An 18097-nucleotide genomic window follows, 5' to 3' on the forward strand; every position below is an offset into this window, starting at 1 on the left:
ATCCCGCCTCCCCCCCCACCCCTCCAGCACCCCCTGCAGCTGACGCCTCGCTCCCCACTCCCCACGTTCAATCCACTGCGAGCTCCTGGCCGCTCCTCACCTCCGTGTCCCTCAGTCCCACCCCACCTCTTCACTCCCATGGGCCCCACACTGCCACACACAGCCCCTCTCACCCCCGCCCTCAGGATGAGGCCCCCGGCTCCCCCGACCCTCACCATCCCTTCAACCGCCATACTGAGTCTTTTCTATTTCTCCCCTTTGGCCTAGATCTTCTGCCTTTGCTGTTTACAACTCCAAAAACCGCATAACGATCCAAGGCAGCCCATTCTAGGGAACTGGCAGCTCTAACTAAGCAGCAAGCTTTCCCTCTCCACTGGCTGGGAAGTCCTTCCTGTTGTCTAACCTTACAGTCTCCTGCTGCACTTGATGTTTGCTTGCCCCAGGCTGGAGAGGGAAATGTTGTTTGGGTGGAGAGGAGGAGTTCTTGCGGGGACCTGGACCCAGGAATCTAGGTCATCTCAAAGGCACTACAACATCAAAAAACAGCCCATTCTTCCACTGCCCTCAGCTCCAGTGAAAGGAGAATCCCCTTGCTGAAAGGACTTCCTGAAATGAGCAGCTGGCCCCTGTGCCTGTTTGGCACAATTCAGTGACCGTGGACTCAGGCCACCCAGGCCCTATGCTGGGCTCTGGATGTGTCCCTGACACCTCGAGGGCACAGTCTGGAGAGACAGAACTGAGTAAATTGGTGGAGCTCCAGGCTGAGCTTGAGGGATGGGCAATGGCCCGTGGAACTTCCAGGAAGGGAAGAGTGGGCGTCACACAGGGCATAGGCAGTGGCGCTGGTTCTCCAGTGCTGGGGAAGTGCTCAGAGAGGACACCAAAGGCCTGGGTGGACCCCTTGTCCACATCCCTGCTCCATCTCCACCTTCCAGTCTTGGTCCTTCTGGGGTAGGAGTTGCTTCTTGGTTTCTGGAGCTCCCCATACTCCCAAATCACCTCTAATTCCCTGCCTCTCACATATACCAGGAGCCCGTCCCCCTCCACGTGGCGGCCCCTCGCCACTCTGTTGGGAAAAGCACAGTGTCATCAGCCAAATAGATCCAGGTTTGAGCCCAGCTCCACCACTGACTAGGGAGTGACTCCAGCACGTGAATCCCTTTTCTGGGCCTCACTTTCCTCATCTGTAACATGGGGGTGATGATTAGTTTAAGCAGCAGTGCAAGTTCTCTTTATTCTGCTTCTCAGAGATCCAGGCAGCCCCAAGCGGAGAACAGGAGGACCACGAGGCTCCCACAGCCCCCTGGGTCTCTGGATACACAGACACAAACACCCACGTTTTTACAATGAGCTCCGAGGTCAGAAGGGCGCCTGAGCTCTCCTTCCAAGACCCGCCCCCTGCCCCCTGCCCCCTGCCCGGGTCCTGCAGCCGCCACGCGCCACCTTGTGGCCAGAACTGGGAGTGTCCTGCGAGGTCTGTGGAGCACCCAGGCGAGCGATGAGGACACCGAGGGAGGAATGCGGCAACTAAACTGCACCCGCAGGAGGAAACAAGTGAGCGGGAAGGAGGGGCCCGGGAGTCAGGTGGGCGGCAGGCAGGACTGAGGTTAGACAGGGCCGATCATCCTGACGCACTTCCCGGCCTGGATCTGGAAAAGAGACAGTAAGAGTGGGCCAGCCCCTCTGAGAAGATGGTCCCTCAGGAGAGTCCACGTCCCCCATCCTCCCGACCTGGGGGTGGGGCTGAGGAAGGGGAAAGGAAGCCAACATAATCTCATCTTACCTCCTCAACGACGCTGCAAGGTCAGCATTGACCCCATTTTACAGATGAGGAAACTGAGTTTGGGGGAGGTGAGATTGGCTGCTCAGGGTCCCACAGCTAATCAGTGCAGGGGTGGGATTCGACCTGGGGGCTGCCCAATGCCACCCCTCTTCCCTCCCCAGCCTCTGACTGTAGGTTGACTAACTGTGCTGCATTCAACTCAGGAATTATTTGCTGCCTGCTCCCTGGTCAGGGGCACCCAGCCCTGGGGCAGGCGCCCACCAGCCCTATGGAGATGTGACAGTAAAGTTTAGTGGTTGGTAATGCCTGCTTGATTTGAATCCTGATTCCGCTCTGTGCCCTTAGGCAAGGTTTTGTTGGTCTGTCTTTACTTTTCTGAACCTTAGCTTCCCCATCTGTAAATTGGGGTAATACCAGTATCAGCCTCAGAGTTCTGTGATGAGTGGGCTGCTGCCCGCAGGGCCCAGGTGGGGGAGGGGATGGTGGGGGAGGGGATGGTGACGCGGGGCTGCTTCCCACTCAAGAGAAGCCTCCAGACTCTTCCAAGCTGACCTCTGCCCTGGATGCCCCCACCAGGGTCCTGCACCTCCCTTCTCAGGGGCTGTGTGATTATTCTATCTGTCCCCTGCTCTCCAGCCAGATCCACCCTCTTCCCTCTCTGCCCTGCTGATCCTCTGGCCTTCCTCACGGCTCCCTTCCCCGGGAGGGGGAGGCAGCAGGGGCAGGGAGGGCTCCCGCTGCTCTTTCTTTCTGCACTGGGTGCACCGCTGACTACAGCTGCAGCGGAGGCCCCTCTGCTGCTTCAGCTCTCACTGCTCAGTTAATGCTGTTCTCTCTGTGGCCAGCTGTGGGGCCACCTTCAGCCCTGACCTGGCTGGGTCTCTCCGAAGCCTTCCTTCTCCACTGCCATCCACTCCCTCCTTCTGGGAACCCTCTCCCCTGGCTTCCCTCCTACCTGCCTGGCTGTTCCTTGCTCGCTTTCCCCCCAGAATGTTGGGGTGTGTCTGGGTCTGCTCCCAGCCCCCTACCCTTCTCAAACGACCCTCCCCGGGTGAACTTCCTGACCAACCCAGCTCTCTCACGAGCCCTCTACCTGTGGTTCTTAACCCTGTTTCAACTCCCCCTTGGTAACAAATATCTTGTATCACTCCTTATTACCCTGAAATGAAATGACGTGCGTATGCATACAATTCCCCAACAGAAAACGATCCCAATGCCCGGACTGAAATATCAGAGCGAGCCATTGTAGGCTAGCGGTGAATTGCACAGACACTGGTTCAAATCCTGGCTTCTCCACTTCCCAGCTGTGTGACCTTAGGTAAGTTACTTAACTTCTCTGTGCTCAGTTACCTCCCCAGTCAAAAAGTTTTTTATGTTTTTTTTTCTCTATGCAGCACTTTACTGCATAGAGTTGTTATCAGGATTAAATGAGTAATTATTCACGAAGCATTTAGAACAGTGCCTGGCGTATATTACAAGCTGAATAAGTGTTGGTTAAGTTTAAGATGATAGGTCTTCCAAGTTGTAAATACTCTTATTGACTACACTAGAAGACATGATAAAATAATGAGAAGCTTGCACCTATTCATAGAACCCCCCTGAATGCAACAGCCCCAAATGCAGACCTATGCACAGTGAGGTATTGGCAACTCAAATACCACAAGCACTGTTGAAATTAAGTAGGTAATTTTCCCAAATGGTGGCAACCCTGGGTAAGGTTCTGAACAAAATAAAGAGCAATCTTCCTTCAATTTACATGGAAGCTGTATTTCTGGCAAATTCAGTGTATGTTAAAGCTCAGAGCATTCATGCAAAAGTGCTCTTACTTCTGTGCAAGCCAGACCTGGGTTCTGGGCTCAGACACAAGTGTTTTTCCTTCACATGAACGTCTGGCAAGACATTCAAAAGTCAAAAGGCACGCAGAACTTTCTCCATGGTGTGGAATGTCCTGCACGTTGCAGGGCAGCCAGCATCCAGGGCCCACCCACTAAATGCCAGTGCGGCCCCCAGTCATGAAAACTGAATGCACCCCCACAAATTCCCCAAATGGCGCCCAGGAGGCTCCTGGGTTCTACACCAGCTGCCAGAGGGACTTTTCCAAATCCCAGACTGTCGACTCCCAGTTACCCTCAGGCCAAGTCCAAATTCCTGAACCCGATGCCCAAAGCCTCGTCATGCAGCTGCCGTCTTACCTCCACAGATGCGGACCCATACCACCAGCATACCACCCATACCACCCTACACCCAGCTGTGCCACGTCCCCAACCCCAACTGGACACACACACACACGCACGTGCACATGCACATGCACACACACACACGCACGTGCACACACACACACACACACGCACGCACACACACACACACACTCCCTGGCTGGCTTTTGGCTGACTAGTCTTTGCTCTGGGGCTCTGCTCCCTGGAAAGCCCACCCTGGTTGAATGCTGTGCTGACCTCTGGCTGATCCTTTAAGACCTGGCATCACTTCCTCAGAGCAGCCTTGGTTACCCCCAGGCTTGGTTAGGGCCTCTTCTGTGCTCCCACAGACCCCACAGCTTTGATCGAAGCCCCCAGGACTGATTGACCATGCCCTGTTCTAGTTGCCAGTATAGATGTCTGTACCCTCCTGAGCAAGGGCACGTAGTAGGTGATTAATACACAAGCAAGGTCCATTGAGCCCTTGCCCTTGGGGAGCTCACATCTAGTAGAAAGACAGACGCACAGACAGTGCTGGGAGGCGGTTGCTCAGAGCCTGGTGAGAGCCCTAAGGACAGAGAGGCCAGCTGTCGGAGGGCAACTTCCCAGAGGAGGTAGGAGTTTTCCAGGTAGAGGGGAGGCAGAAGACATATCTGGCTGGAGACCCAGCATGGGCAAAGGTCAGGTGTGGGAGAAGGCATTGTGCCATCGTACCTTCAGGACGGCAGACGGGTGAGTATTGCCCGAGGTCCGATGTGGAGGGGCTGTGATCCGCGGTGAGGCTGGTGAGTCAGCAGAGGAGAGCTCGTGAAGAGCTTGTAAGGTACCAAGGAGGTTGGGCTTTGTGCCGGGGGTACTGGGGAGCCATAGAAGGGGTTAAAGAAGGGGGGTGACATGATCAGGTTTGCATGTGGCAGAGTGTCCTCTGGGAGGAGTGTGGCAGATGCACTGCAGGAGGGCAAGAGTAGAAATATTCCAGGGAAAGGTCACGGGGTCTGAATTAGGACAGGGAGGAAAGTAGAGGACAGGGATGAGAGTGGGCATTTGAGTGGCAGAAAAAACAGAATATGGTGTCTTCTGGGGCTGAGAAAGAGGGAGAAGGCTGGAGTGTGCAGGATGCCTCGGGGAGGGGGATCCAGAGCCCCGTCCTCTCCACTCTAAAGGACAGCCTGCAGGCCCCTGTGGAGACACTAGAGGGAGCTCCAGGATAGGCCAGGCCCCTCTCCCACCAGCCGCCAGCCTCCACCCGCTTCTCAGAGGGGGACTGGACCCGCCCCACGGCTCAGATGTAGGCTCTGGGGTTCCTGCCAGGGCCTGGACCAAGCCCAGTGGCTCACAGTCTCGGGCCTGCCTCGTCCTCCAGCCACTGGCTTGCAGGGGTGGGGGGCCATCTTGCAAGGGTGGGCAGGTGGAGACAGAGGTTGGGGATTGCAGGCAAGAAGGACTGACAGCCCGTCCCGTCGCACTCTGTGCCCCATCTCCTTCTCCCCGTGGGAGTAGGGGAGCGACCCATCCAAGGTCACACCACTGTCACAGCAGTTAGGGGATGGGAATGTTTAGCCCAGAGTATCCCATGCTCACATCAGGGTCAACGTGGAGTGTCCAGAGACCACGCCTTGCCTCGGCAAGGGCCTGGGAAACTGAGATGGGCAAACTGCTGCCCGCTGTGGGAGCCCAAGGACCACACCCTTCGGAAGAGCCAGGGTGGTTCATTGCAAGTGCGCAGGCAGCTCTGTCCCCCAGCCCCGGCTCCGCCCCCACCCCCTCCTCACCCCAAAGGAGTGCGTGAGCGGGTGTGTTCCAGTGTGTCCTATGGGGGCGGGGCAGGGCAGTGGAACAGCGGAAGGAGGGAGCTCATCTACCACACCTGGGTTTAGGATTCCTCCCCTCCCTCCCTCCATCTGATATTTAATGAGGACCTTCTGTGAATCAGGCAAAAACAAGATGTAGCCTCTGCACCCAGGAGTGCTGTCCAGGGGTGAGCAGGCACACCAGAGCTGAGCTGTTGTTACATTACAGTTGTGACGATGGCTGTGAGGCCCCAGAGACACCTGGGTTCCATCTGGGGCTGTGGGACACTGAGCGATTCACGTCCTTCTCTGAGCCTCAGATTCCTCATCTGAGAAATGGGAACCACCTGTTGGATTTGTTATTAGAATCAAATTCAATAGTGGATGTGGGGAGAAAGGGGAAGTTTCAGTAAAATAAGAGTGGGATGTTTATCAGACACCAGCTGTGTGCCAGGCCCGTGATATGGGAATGTGGATAAGTGCACAGGCCCTGGAGTCAGAGAGGCCTGGCTGGGTTCAAATCCCTGCTTTTCCAGGACTAGCTCTGTGAGCTTGAGCAGGTTACTTAACCTCTCTGAGCTCTTACTTTCTCACCTGTAACATAGGTATAATAAGAATGCCCACTTTATATGAGTGCTGTGGGATAGTGCCTGTAAAATTTTTGGCCTGAGGCCTGGCACAAAACAGGTGTATCAGCTCTCCTTTATTTGGTCACCTACTAGCACCTACTGTGAGCCAGACATGATTCGAAGCACTCTCCAAATTCTGCCTCATTTAATCCTTCTAACAGCTCTATTATCCCTGTTTTACAACTGAGGAAACTGAGGCACAGAGAGGTCAAGTCACTTATTCAAGGTCACACAGCTGGTAGGAGGCAGAACTGGAATTGGAAGCCAGGTCTGTAGGCCTCTCTAAATCTATCTACAAGGCATCCACTTTCCTCTTGTAGTTCAAAGTCCTCCTCCCCTCTCCCCAGCAGCAGCCCCTGGTAAATAAATCATCCAGTAACAGTTTCTAATTCCCAGACTTGGTTGCAAATGAATTATTCACACGGTAAGGCCTTCAAACCGCTGGCTGGGCCTCATTACCCAAGAAGGGCCACCCCCCCAAAAGATGCCACTCCCTCCTCTGGGCATGGGTCCTGGTGGGCCAGCCAGAGGTCGCCAGAGTTGGCGAACGCCGGGGCCCCGCACCAAGAACTGGGCAGAGCGTCTTTCCTCCTCCCATCCCCAGCCTTTGCTTTCTAATAAGCTCATAGCCTGGTGTTGTCAAGAGAACAGAAACTCTGGACTCAGGCAGTCCTGGATTCCAGGCCTGGCTCTGCCCTAAGCAGCTGTGTGACCTCAGGCAGGTGGCCTACCCTCTCTGAGCCTCTGGGGAAGGCTGACCAGCTGGCCCCACTTCACACTTTCTCTTCTCCCTGCTTCTGTGAGCTGAGGCCTGTGCTGCTCAGCCAGGCCCTGTGCTGGAGGCTGGGGACAGAGATCCTGTCCTGTGGGGACGTCCAATCTCCATGTGTCATTCTTCTACTCTCAGTATCCGGCTAAGACCCTGGTCTGACCCAGAGCCCTGAGGCGGGTTGTAGGGGATCCTGGAGGCTCCAGAGTCCCCTTCAGGGCCGATTACCCACCCCAGCTGCTGATGGCTCACGGGGTTACGCCCCCTGCCCCGGGCAGCTGGAGGCCAGTGCCTGACTGATGTGAGGATACAAAGGCCCAGCTACCAGTTGAGACTGGGACAACTGTGAAGGGTTGTCACAGCTCCAGGGAACCCTGCAGGGGCCTCTGTTGTAACCTCATCACCGGTCAGCCTCTCTCTCTCTGCCCGGCCCTGCCTTCCCGTTTCCTTCCAGGTGGACACGCCCCAGTAAACCTGCACACAGTCCTCCAGCTCGGAGTCGCTTTCCAGGAACCCAGCCTAAGGTACTTGTCACAGACAGAGCCCAACCTCAGCATTGAATGAGACCCAATCCAGGTCACCAATACTCAGTACTGCTTACAGGCCGAGCCTATGTCCTGCCCCGGTCCACGCTCTGATCCTGGTCCCAGACTGAGTCCTGCTGTCGGTCGCAGTCTGCACCCTGACTTTAACCTTAGACCTGGTCCCAGGCTGAGCCCTGATCCCAGGCTGAGCCCCGATCCTGGTTCCAGATTCAACCCTGAGCCTGAACGGAGGCTGAGCCCAAGTAGCCCATGGAAGTCAGAGGACACTTAAGACAGAACTACGGGACAGTAAGTGGGAGGTAGGAAGGGACTGGAGTCTGGCTGAGACCGAGGGTAGGACCAGAGTAAACCTCACCGGAGGAGACCGACTGACAACCCCGTCAGCCATGACGGCGGAGTCACAGAATCTCACTTCCCAGAGAGGTATTTTCAGAAACAACTAACCAGGATCTTCTTCGTGAAACAAAAATATGAACCAGGAATGATAAGAATCATCATAATCACTGCCCTTTCTCAAGCAGGGAGTGTCCTGGGCACCACGGAATCATACATCATGACCCTGCTGTCCCCTCAGGACAACCACGTGGGGTTCTCTCGTCACCCATTTGACAGATGAGGAAGCCTCAGCTGTGGCAGAACCGGCATTCAAACCCTGGACCATTCTTTGCTTCTGTGGGATCTAGGCTCAGGCAGGAACTGGTCTCCCAAAGAAAGGCCCCCATATCCCCGAGCCTGCCCAGGGCAGCAGGGCAGTGAGGAACAGAGTGGTGGGCAGTCTGTGAATCTGTGTAACTGCAATCAACCCCAACTTCAGGCAGGCCCCCGCTCCTCTCAGGGCCCTCCGATTCATCTGCTCTGGTTCCCACACCCATCTCCTTGAGGTAGGCACGACGGTTATAGGCACAGATGAGGAAACAGGTCCAGGGAGGGGACACCGCCTGCCCAGGTTTGCAGAGCTGGGATTCACTTTGAGAATTCCTGATACTCAGTCTTCCATCCTCTGTTCATCTATATGGAAGAATGAAGGCCATAGCCAAGAGAGTGAATGTTTGGATCCTCCAAAATTCATATGCTGAAACCTAACCCCCAATGTGAGGGTACTTAGAGGTGGGACTTTGGGGAGGTGATGAGGTCTTAAGAGTGGAGCCCTCAAGAATGGGATTAGCGCTCTTATAAAAGGAGCCCCAGAGAGATCCCTGGCTCCTTCCACCTGTGAGGTTATAGCGAAAAGATGGCTGAACCAGGAAGTGAGCTCTTACCACACACTGAATCTGGTCCCACCTTGATCCTGGACTTCTCAGCTTCCAGAACTATGAGAAAAAGTTCTGCTGTTTAAAGGCACTCAATCTGTGGGATTTTTTTATAGCTGCCTGAATGGACTAAGTGGCTAAGGCAGCCACTTTCCCCATCTGTTCCACACTGTTGATTCTTCCATCCATCTATCCACCCATCCATGCATCCCTCCATGCCTCCGTCCATGCATCTATCCATGCATCCCCCATCCATCCACAGCTGTGCAGTGAGCATCCTCTGGGTACCAGGTCTGGGCTGGGTGTGGGGACAGGGTGGGCAGGGCCTACCCTTTGTGGCATGTACAGGCTGGCAAAGGAGCCACATATTAGACAAACACACTCACAAAAAACGAATGCATCACCATTGTGCTAAGTGCTGGGAAGAAGCAGCCCAGGACGCTGTGAGTGGGTGTAACAGGGACCGTCTCTCCTGGGAGTGTTCCCTGGGCCTCAGGGAGCTGGTAGGCAGGAAACCTGCTGAGATGGCCCTGTAGGCTTGGCCTCAGGGGACAGAAGCTCCCAGAAAAGCGTGAATAATGCCCCAGCTGAGCCAGCTGGCTTGGTGAGGCTGTAGCCAGCCCGCCTGGCTCCTCCAGCAGGTGGGGTCCTGGGGGCTTCGCTGCAGCAGGAAGTAGGTCAGGAGGTGAATGGTGGGTGGGGGCCTTTGGAAAATCTCCCCCCCAGATTTGCTTTGCAAACCGTGCCAGCTGGGGCCTGAAGCCTCCAAGAACTGTATCAGAGCTTTAGGAGACAGGAGAAAGGTTATTTCAGGAAGAAGGAACGGCATGAACATCGGCATGGAGGTGGGAAACAGTAGGCAGACCTGGGACAGTGGAGCAAGGAGAGGAGAGGGGGTGGGAAACTGGGTCTCGGCCCTCGGGGATTTCATAGCACCCTGGGGAGCCTCGGGTCCCACCGGACACCAGTAACAGTAACTGCTGCTGTTGTTGAAAGCTGACTACTGTGTGCCCAAGGAGGGTTACGCTGGATCTCATTTCCTCCTCACTAGATCCAGTAAGGTGGTTACTGCTCGGTCCCTTTTTACAGATGGAAAAACTGAGGTCATGGTGAATTCCCTGGAGGTCCAGTGGTTAGGACTCTGCACTTTCAATGCAGGGGGCGCAGGTTTGATCCCTGGTCGGCAAACTAAGATCCCACATGCCGCACCTCACAGCCAAAAAATAAAGATAAATAATTAAATTAAATTAAATTAAAAAAAGAAAAACTGAGGTCAGGAGGGGTGCAATCTGTCACCTAAGAGCACAGAGTTAGCAAGTAAAGGATTAGCCCATGCCCTTAACCCTCACCTGTCGTGCCCTGGAAACAAAGGGAGGAAATCCAGACACAGGGTGGGCAAGGCCCACACTGGCTCCACCTGTGGTCTTGTCCATCTCTTGCCCTAAACAGAGAGCTTCTTTACCTCTGTCACCACATGACACGAGGAACAGAATTGGTGCTTAGAAAACACTGTGAATGAATAATCAGCCTAAGAGCAGACACTCCTAAAGTGCTCACCATGTGACCACGAGCCTTTGAGGTAGGTACTATCATTACCCCCATTTCACAGATAGGAAAACTGAGACACAGCTGGGAAATGGTGAAGCCGTGATTCACCAGGCAGCAAGTACGTGCATAAATTAATGAACTAATTGATGAATAAATGAGCGTGAGCCAGGATGAGGGAATAAAGGGGAGAAAAGGTGAGTAAGCATGTGAGGTTTTGAAGGAGTGATGGAGCAGCCAGGGTGAGAGGTTGGTCTTGCAGAAGTGGAGGCCATCACCGCTGTTCCACCTCCAGCTTCCAGGAAAAGGCCCCATTCCCCTCCTCTCAGGGAGGCTTGAAGCCTTTCCACGCTGTTGCCCGGCAACGGTGCCCTTGTTACCGCCCACCCCCCCCCACCGCCCCCGGCCCCACCCCACTTCAGTCAGCCAGAGCTGTGGGGCTGGGGCCCTGGCAGGTGGGATCCCGGGCTGGGGAAAGGAAGCTCAGAGGCCGGAGAGGTGGGCCTGGGTGGGCTTCAAGACTGGGAGAAGAGCCCTGAGTCCCGTGGAGAAGGGCTGTTTAGACCAACCTTTATTCTGAGGGCATCTGCCTGGCACAGGGCAGGTGGAGATGCCCAAGACTGCTCATGGCAATGACCACGGGCCTTGAGTTGGAAGTCCTGATTGGAGGAGATCTTGGATGACTCACTTTCCCTCCTGAATCCACTTCCTCATCTGCAGAATGGGGATACGGTGCCTGCTTCCCAGAGGGATGGTACGAGGATAGGACCGGCACGGGAAGGCTTTGCACTGGGAGGGGACGGGCTATTTTTATAAGCAAGAAGTGTGTAAACTAGCTCTAGAGGACAAAGAATACTGGGGCAAAGAACTCTCAGAGTTCCTCTCCAAGAGAGGATGGGTTGCCCTGCGGGAACCCTGGAGGGCTCCCTGAAGAGGTGGGCCCTGAAAGACTTTTCCAAGTGGAGATGGGGGTCAGAAGGAGGAGAGAATTCCTGGCAGGGAGCGGGGCGGGGGAACAGCCCGTGCAAAGGCCTGGAGGCACGAGACTGGAGCCCATTCAACGACAGCCACTGTTCATTCACATTTGCCTTTAACCTTCACAGCAACTCCATGAGGCTGGGAGTACTGCTCCCATTTCACAGGACAGGAAACTTGGCTCAGAGAGGGTAAGGCACTTGCTCCAGGTGGCACAGCCGGTGAATGGCAGAGCTAAGTCCAGCGCACTTTCTCCTGCATTGTGCACTTCCAGGGAAGCAAGCGGCTCAGAGGAGTGGAGCAAAGAGGGCAAGGGGAGAGAAATGCCGTGGGGCCCGGGGGCCTCCTCACGCCACAGGGAAGGGGCTGACTCTGTGCAGAGGGTGCTGGGGAGCCATTGATGGTTTCTAAGCTGGAGAGAAATGACCCAGGCTAGGTCCTCAGGTGCCCAGGTGCTGTCCATGCCATCTGTCTCCACCTCCTACACCTCCACCCTGTGTATCCATCCACCCACACTGTTTCTCAGCCACGTTGAGAAACCATGTGTGACGGAGGAGAATGTAAAAATATATATGCAACCGAAAAACAACGAGCTGACAGAACACAGCTATAAATACTCTGACGGGTGCGGAAACGTTCCTGCAATCCTGCTTCCTGCTGCCTGAGGAGCGGGGGCATGGAGTTTGACAGGTGGGGTGGGAACTCAGGGGAGGGAACGGGAAAGCGGACAACCACGTGTGGACCTACTTTGTGCCAAGCGCTTCAAAAGCGGCACATCTCTGGGTCTTCACAAAAACCGTCTCAGAGAATCACCACTGTCATCCCGCTTCACAGATAAGGAAACTGAAGCGCAGAGAGGTACGTCATCTGGCCAAGGTCACACAGCAGTGGACCTTGGGAAGCAGTGGAGCTGGGATTCCAACAAGCCCTGCAAAAGGGCCAACTTTCTGAAGAAGAGAGAGCCAGCTTCAGGCTCCGCCTCCCTTGATCCTTGCCCGGGGCCAGAGAAAGCTTCAGGCTTCCAGGAACTCCCCTGCTTACATACCTTCCATGGCTCCCCAGAGCCCTCCAGATAAAGACCAAATTCAAGGCCTTTAAGGCCCTGTGATCTGGCCTCTGCCCACTCCCAGAGCCCACCTCCTGCCACTGCCCCGGATTTCGGAGCCACAGTCAGGCCACGCTGACCTGCTCTCAGGACCCCTTCAGGGCCCAGCACTCTCAGCCTCGGCACCTACTGCTCCCAGAAGTTCCATCCACCTACACCGGGGCCTCAGCTCAAGTGCTGCCTCCTCCTGGCCTCCTCCACTGGTCAGATCCTCCTGTGCTTTCCCTGCAAGGCCTGAAGTTCAACTGTAATCAGGTGGGTCATTACAGGTGATGGGCCGCAGCTGTGAGGACAGGGCCAGGCCCGGGCGCAGGCGCTGTGGCCACAGAGGGTTTTCCCCCCAAGGGCTCAGCCGCTCAGGAGGGCCTGTGAGAGGTGAAGAGGTGACTACCACGTAGGTACTCCTCTCTGATGGCCTTGCAGCTGCTGGAGAGCCTGGATGTGGTGACGTGAAATGGGACTGAAGGGGAGCTGGCCTCAGGCTCTGGCGGGAGAAGGAAAAAAAGGAGGCAGAAAGATGAAAGGGACTCCTGGGGCCCCCAGGAGAAGAAGAACTGGAGATAAGTTGGCGCCACCTCTCGGACCTTCAGCGTGTCCCGGGTCAGCTTTCCACGAGTGGTCTGAGCCTGTTTGCGCCTCTGGCCAGTGTGAGCATAAAGGTAAGGCTGCCAATGGGGTTATTTGTTCCCTTTCAGACTTTCCCTATAGGCCAGCGCTGCCCAATAGGAATATAATATGACCAGTTACGTAATTTTTAATTTGAATTTTCTAGTAGCCACTTAGAAAAAAAGAAGCAGCTGAAGTTAATTTTAATGTTTTATTTCACCCAAAATATCCCAAATATCATTTGTACATGTAATCAAGATAATCACTGATATTGTTTTTTATTTTTATTTATTTATTTTTGCGGTACGCGGGTCTCTCACTGCCGTGGCCTCTCCCGTTGCGGAGCACAGGCTCCGGACGCGCAGGCCCAGCGGCCATGGCTCACGGGCCCAGCCACTCCGCGGTATGTGGGATCCTCCCGGACCGGGGCACGAACCCGTGTCCCCTGCATCGGCAGGCGGACCCTCAACCACTGCGCCACCAGGGAAGCCCTGATATTGTTTTTTAAACTTTTTTTTTTTCTACTAAATCTTCAAAATCCAGTGTGTCTTTTACACTTACATTTTGGACGGGCTGCATTTCAAGTGCCGAAGAGCCACATGTGGCTACTGTGGTCAGAGAGCTCGGCTCTAGACTGTAAACTCCATGAGAGTCGGGACGATGATTGTACCCATCGCTATTATTTCCAGGGTATGGCATGTAATGGAGACTAAGGGAGTGTTTGTTGAATGACTGGCTGACTGACTAGCTGAATGAATGAATGAATAAATGTCTGAGGCCTTGTTAGATCAAAAGGCAATTCCCCTCATGGGCCATGGAAGAGCCTAGAAATAAGTTCTAGTCCCACCTCTGCGTCCAGTGCTCTGCATGACTGTAAATGAGTCCCTTGCCTCTTGGGCCTCAGTTTCCCCATCTGTACAATGGGTTGGGGGATTGGACTGTATGATATTTTTTTCCCCCCAGGCTCTCAGTAGAGTTTCTCCAAGGGAGCCCACTCTTCTCTCTGCAGCTCCCTTCCCTGAGTCAGGTCCCCAGAGAAGTTCCCTGCTCCCTCAACCCCCCTCACCCTTCCCTCCCTCCTCCTGTGGGTGACAGGAGGTGTCGTGACAGGCCTCCAGGTGACCTTCTGTGCAGAGCCGAGCCGAGCCCTAGGGGGGAAACCAAGGTAGGGCTCCTGCCACAGGGCAGCCACACAGGGAGCAAAGCCAAGGTGGGTGCTCAGGCCTGGCCCTGCTCCAGCTGCCCCTGTCACTGCCGTGCCTCACATCTGTTCAGAGCGGGGAAGAAACCGGGGCAGGCTTAACCCTTTGATTCTGCAGAGAAGGAAAAGGGAAGCCAAGAGATGTGCCAAGACACAGTGAGCGGGGCAGAGCTGGGCCTTTGTTTTCCTCATCTGAAATATGGACACAAAGCCTGCCTGCATCCCATCAAACATCAATGCCTCAAATCCAGGCTCTGCTACTTAACAGCCCTGTGATCTTGGGCAAGCCACTTTACCTCACTGTACCCCAGAGTCCTTATTTGTAAACAGGGATGAGAAGGATGCCAGCTTCACCGGTTGTTGTGCCCATGAAGTGTGTCAACAGACGTAAAGCTTTCATACGGCTGCCGGGCACACTCTAAGTGCTGTACAAGGGGTAGATGTTATTAGCCTTCACCATGGTGCTAATTCTGCAGTTCAGATGAGGCGATGGGTGTGACCAGGGTTTGCAAACTATAAAGGTCTCTCCAGAGAGGCAGGCATTTTTGGGTTGCAAAGGACGATGCAAACTATAGAACACGTTGTGACTTGCAAAGTGTTTTGTAAATGTTGCCGCATTAAGGAGGCGACTGTGGATTAGCTTTTTATAATCCAAAAAGCACTTCAGAATCATAAACCACTTTAGAGGCCGTGGAGCTCTTTGTAAGGGCTTTCTAGACTGTTGAGTGCTGTGAAGTCTGAAACAAGTGGCCTTTCAAAAGCATGGGCAAGTCGCAGGGTGGGAGTGGGTAGAGAGAGCAACCAGAGCTAGAGGAGAACAGCAGCCCGTTTCCCCTTGTTCTCGGCACCGTCACCACCCCTGCCCTTGCTGGCCATGCAGAGAAACTCCAGCTTATCTGCAGGTCCCTGCGATTCTGTTCTGAGGCCAGAGAGGCCTCTCGGCATTGCTGACTCAGCCAAACAGGAGGAGTTCGGCAGGAATCAGCCCCATCTTCCTTGCGTTCCTGCCTTGTCTTTTTTCTTTTTTCTACCACAGAGGCAATGAACCCGATGCCCTGGGGTGACTGGGAAGGTGGCAGGCTCCCAGGCTGCCCGATAACCTTGCTCTGAGGCCCAGGCTTGGGCCTGCTCCGGAGACCCAGGCCGAGTACCTGCTGCCCCATCGCTGGCAGCGCAGCAGGGGTTCACGGGCTGAGGACAGGTGAGGGCTGGCCTTCCGACAGCTGTGGGGGCAGAGCGAAGGCCTGGCCTGTGACGTTCCTTGGTTCCCATCCCAGCTCTGCCACTTTCTCATGGGTGACCGTGGGCAGGTTCTCTCACTTCTCTGAGCCAGAGTTCCTCAGCCATAACGTGGCTCCTTGTGTGTGTGTCACCCCTCTTTGTGTGTATGTCACCTGTGCGTACGCGTTCTGTCCCTTCTTTTGTCCATAGGCCTGCGGGCCTTCTAATGAAAGAGAAATAGGTGAGGCAGCTTCAACGGGGTAGGGGTGATGAGCATGGGTTTTCAAATCACAAAGACCTGGATTCAGGAAATTCCCTGGTGGTCCAGTGGTTAGGACTCTGCACTTTCACTGCTGAGGGCCCAGGTTCAATTCCCAGTCGGGGAACTAAGATCCCACAAGCCACGTGGTGCAGCCAAAACAAACAAGCAAATAAAAAAGACCCGGATTCAAATCCTGACCCTGCCACGTGCCAGCTGTGTGCCTTTAGGCCTGTCACATCACCTCTCTGAGCCTCCATTTCCTCATCTATAAAATGGGCATAATGATAGTTGCTACCTCATAAAAAGTTGGTGAGGATTCAAAGACGTGGTGTGGATGGCATGCAATGTACCAGATCCAGAGCACAAGACCTGCTCAGTCAGTGGTGACTGTGATCTCCCCTCCCCAGATTATTCTGTACTCCATAACGCCACACGCTGCTCCTTCACGGGCCTCCTCACGTTGGCAATTACTTGATAAAAAGCCCACCTTCCCCTGTCACCCTGATGGCAGCTGGGGCCCTGGGCACTCTGGATGCAGCTAAAGGCTTCCATTCCTGGACTTTCTTCAGAGAAACTTCTTTTTTCCAGCCCCTCTCCTTCTTGTCCCTCGGCTGGGTGGTATTGACCCCAAAGTGCAACTCAGCTCTCTGAGACCCTCACACAAACCATGCGAGAGCAATGTGCCCTTTGCCCTAGATTTCCTAGACCAGAGAGGGTCTGCGCCGCAGCTACGTGGGCGAGTTGAACAGTTGCTGTCGGAACCCTGCTCTTGCAGCGACCTGGCTCTGATCACCCTGCCCCTGAGCCCAACTCAGGCTCTCTCCCTCCTGCCCTACCTTCTTCTCTTCCTCTCCTTCCTTTTCAGAAGCAAGATATCAACATTGCCCTCCTGCCTCCTGCAGTATAATCCATTTTTCTGAACAAAGCCAGAAAATTCCTAGCAGTGGTGAATATAGGTTTCTTCCTCTGGTTGCATGCACTGGTCTGTACATTTCTCGAGGGCCAGTACTGTGCGCCATGGTCACCAGTTGTACCCCAGCACTCAACCCAGTGTTTGACCCTATGAACATGTGCTGAGTAAATGAATAAATGAGTGCGGTGGGCTACCGAGTCAGGAGGAGAATGGAAGCTGCCCTGTATGCTTGTCCAGCCCCTCTTCCTCCTCTCTGTCACCCCTGGTGCCCCTCTTCCGAGGGGCACCGGTGGTGACAGAGAAACAGGGCTGTGGTTCCCAGGACCAGCTGCATGTCAGAATCCCCTGGAAAGCTTTTAAACACCAAGGCCACTTGGTTCTCGTTCCTCTTCCGGGAGATTCTGATTCAAATGCTCCAACAGGGGTCCTGATGATTGAGTTGTGGTTTGTTTTCTTTTTTTTGGTACGCGGGCCTCTCACTGTTGTGGCCTCTCCCTTTGCGGAGCACAGGCTCCGGACGCACAGGCTCAGTGGCCATGGCTCACGGGCCCAGCTGCTCTGCGGCATGTGGGATCTTCGCGGACCGGGGCACGAACCCGTGTCCCCTGCATTGGCAGGCGGACTCTCAACCACTGCGCCACCAGGGAAGCCCTGATTGAGTTCTTTAAAATCCTAGTTGATCCAAATCTACACCACTGAGACAGAGCAAGAGGGTGAGTTCTGGAAACAAATGGGTCTATGAATGCCCATGGAGTTTCCACATGGATCCCTCCATGGATCAGGCAGTCTGGGGGCTGGTGTCCAGGGGGAGGGTCTGGCCAGATGGTGGAGAGGAAGTTACGTGGGCTTTAGAGTCATTGGAGGCCTGGGTTCAAATTCCCAATTCTACTTCGTTCCAGCGCTGTTGCCTTGGACAAGACACTTCACCCATCTAAGCTCGTTTCCCTCCTCCATTAATTGGCAATCAGAATTCCTGCCTCACAGGCTGTTGGCATCAATCAGTAAGAGAATGTCCTCTTTAATTACCTGGCACAGGGCGCAGCTTGGAGCCGGCGTTCCGTGAAGTGTGGTTCTCTTGGCTTCCTGAACAAGCTTTGGCGTGGAAGAGGGCGACAAGGTGGCCCCAACGCTGTCCTGAGTACCTGGTGGGAAGAGCACTGGACTGGGAGAAAGGAGGTGTGGACTGTCCTGGTTCTGGCCCATCGTGATGTGTGACCTGGGCCAAGTCATTCAACCTCTCTGAGCCTCAGTTTCCTCATCTGTAAATAGAGATCCAGTGGTGCCTGCATCTCATTGTAACTGTACAGT

This window comes from Pseudorca crassidens, chromosome 7 (genome assembly GCF_039906515.1).
Source record: "Pseudorca crassidens isolate mPseCra1 chromosome 7, mPseCra1.hap1, whole genome shotgun sequence".
In the NCBI taxonomy this organism is placed as follows: Eukaryota; Metazoa; Chordata; class Mammalia; order Artiodactyla; family Delphinidae; genus Pseudorca; species Pseudorca crassidens.